This window comes from Elephantulus edwardii, unplaced genomic scaffold (genome assembly GCF_000299155.1).
Source record: "Elephantulus edwardii isolate Elephantulus edwardi_28Jun2011 unplaced genomic scaffold, EleEdw1.0 scaffold00100, whole genome shotgun sequence".
Taxonomy (NCBI): Eukaryota; Metazoa; Chordata; class Mammalia; order Macroscelidea; family Macroscelididae; genus Elephantulus; species Elephantulus edwardii.
This window is the reverse complement of record NW_006399850.1, coordinates 8532414-8535297: the sequence shown is the minus strand read 5'-3', so window position 1 is coordinate 8535297 and position 2884 is coordinate 8532414.

The window sequence follows — 2884 nt, the reverse complement described above, 5'->3', positions numbered from 1 at the left end:
ATAATAATAAAAGAATAAATCTGAGACACTGAACAACAATGATTGAAGACCAGAAGTTATGGCAACCACAATGAGGATATTATTCATAAAGAGAGCAAAAGGTCACTACAAATACAGAGGAGAAAGGAAAAAAAATGGATGTCAGAAGAGACCCTGAAAATTTTGCTAGAATGTTGTTGTTGTTTTTGTCATGTGCCTTTGAGTCAATTGCAACTCATAGCCACCCTATATACAAGAGCCCTAAACCCTGCTCTATCCTGTGCCAACCTCACTGTCTCTAACACACTCATTCCCGCCAGCCCAATCAAAGAACTGACTCATCACATCAAGGGTCTTCCTCTTCTACACCGTCCTTACACTCTTCCAAACATGATGACCCTCTCCAATGACCAGTCCCTCCTGGCAAAATGCTCAAAGTATGTCAGACAAAGCTTCAGAACCTTTGACTCCAAGGAGCATTCCTGCTTTACTCTCTCCAGGATAAACGTGTTTGTTCTCCTAGCAGTTCATGGTATATTCAACACTCTTCTCCAGCACCACAGCTCAAAGGCATCAATTATCTTTCTATCATCCCTAGTCACTGTCCAACTCTCTGATGCATAGCATGTAATTGCAAAGACTACAACCAGGATCAGGCACACCTTAGTCTCCAGCCTGACGTCGTTGTTTTTCGGTACTCTTTAGAGGTCCCTGACAGCTGACTTTCCTAGTGCAATTTGTCTCTTGATTTCCTGGTTGCTGTTACCAAGAGTGTCGGCTATGGAGCCAAGCAAACTCAATCTGTTAACTATCTCAATCTCCTCACCATCCATACTGATGCTACAGTTGGCCCAGTAGTGAGAATCTTTGTTTTCTTGAGTGTAGAGAAGACAAAACAAAGGGAAGAAATATTAGAGTAAAAGAGCTGAACAGATTAGCAAGGGCAGCTCAAGAAAGAAAGCAATGTATTATAATAGAAGGTGCTGTGCAGAGATCTAGAATTGAAGAATATAAGCAGAATAACTCACTTGACATTTTTCAAGCTGAAAGAACTGAAAAATAAACTACAATCATGAGATGCAATACTTAAAGAGGCTATGGGTAAAATCTTGAATTATCCAGGACACATCGAAAGAAAATAGAATACATAGAATCACTCTACCATAAAGAACTGTCAAATACTGAAATATTTCAAGAAATATCATATAATCAACAGGCAATGATAATGGAGATAGAAGCTCAAGCTGCACTAAGGGCATTGGCAAAAAATAAGGACCCAGGAATTATTAAGATACAAATTCACATCTTGAAATGGTAGATGCAGCTCTGAACATGCTCACTAGTCTATGTCGGGAAATTTGGAGAATGACCACATGGCTGACTGACTTGAAGAAACCCTTGTTTATTCCTATTCCCTAGAAAGGTGTTCTATCAGAATAAGGAAATTATCAAACAATACCATTAATATAACATGCAGGCAAAATACTACTGAACATCATTTAAAAATGGCTAGAATATTACATAGACAGAGAACTATCAAAAGTTTAAGTTAGATTTAAAAGAGGTCAGAACACCAGAGATCCATTTACTGATGTCAGCTAGATCCTGGCTGAGAGCAAAGAATACTCAGAAGAATGTTTACTTGTGCTTTATTGACTATGCAAAGACTTTTGACTGTGTGGATAATAACAAACTATGGATAAGATTGTGAAGAATGAGAATCCTAGAACACTTAATTGTGCTGATGCAAAACATGTTCCTAGACCAAGAGGTTATGGTGTGACAGAACAAAAGAACATTATCTGATTTAAAATGAAGAAAGATGTGAATCAGGACTTTATCCTTTCTCCATATCCATTCAATCTATGCTGAAAAAATTACTTTAAAATCTAGACCTTGTGAAGGAGAATGTGGCATGAAGATTGGAGGAAGACTCATCAACAACTTATGTTATGCAGATGACACAGCCTTGCTTGCTGAAAATTAGAAGGAGTTGAAGTGCTTGCTGAAGTAGATTAAACCCTATAGCTTTCAATATGGATTGCATCTCAATGTCGAGAAAATAAAATTTCTAACTGGACTAATAGGCAGCTTCATGGCAGATGGAGAAAAGATTGAAAGTGTCAATGAATTTGTCATACTTGGATCCACAATCAATACATTTGGTACCAACAGTCACCAGATCAGGAGACAGTGATCTTAGAAAATCTGCAGTCAAGGACCTCTACAAATTGTCAAGAACTAACAATATCAGTTTGAGGACTAAGGTATGCCTATTTCTGGCCATGATCTTTTCAATCAATTACTAGGCATTCAAGAGATAGACAATTAATAAGAATGACAGAATGATAATTGATGCCTTTGAGCTGTAGTGTTGGAAGAGTACTGAAGATACAATGATCTGCCAAAAGATCAAACAGATATGTCTTGAAGAGGGTGCAGCCAGAGAGCTCCTTGGAAGCAAAGACTATAAAGAGTCATTGCATATACTGAGATTGTAAACAATCTCAGATAGCTTGGCTCCACAATCAACAGTTTTGGCATCAGCAGGCAGAAAATCAAAAGATGAATTGTAGTAAGAAAATTGGCTGTCAGGGACTTCTCAAGACTGTTAAAGAACAACAATGTCTAGAAATTAAGTCTAGAGATTAAGGTATGCCTATTCCAGACCATGGTTTTCACAACTGTTGTCGTGTATCAGAGATCTGGACAATAACTAATGACAAAAGAAGTACTGATGCCTTCGAATTGTGGTGCTGGATAAGAGTATTGAACATACCATGAACTGTCAAGAGAAAAAAAAAAAAAAAAAGGTTGTCCTGAAGAGGGTGAAAACAAGTTGTTCCTTGGAGGCAAGAATTTTGAAGCTCCACGTGACATACTTTGGGCATACTGCCAGGAGGGA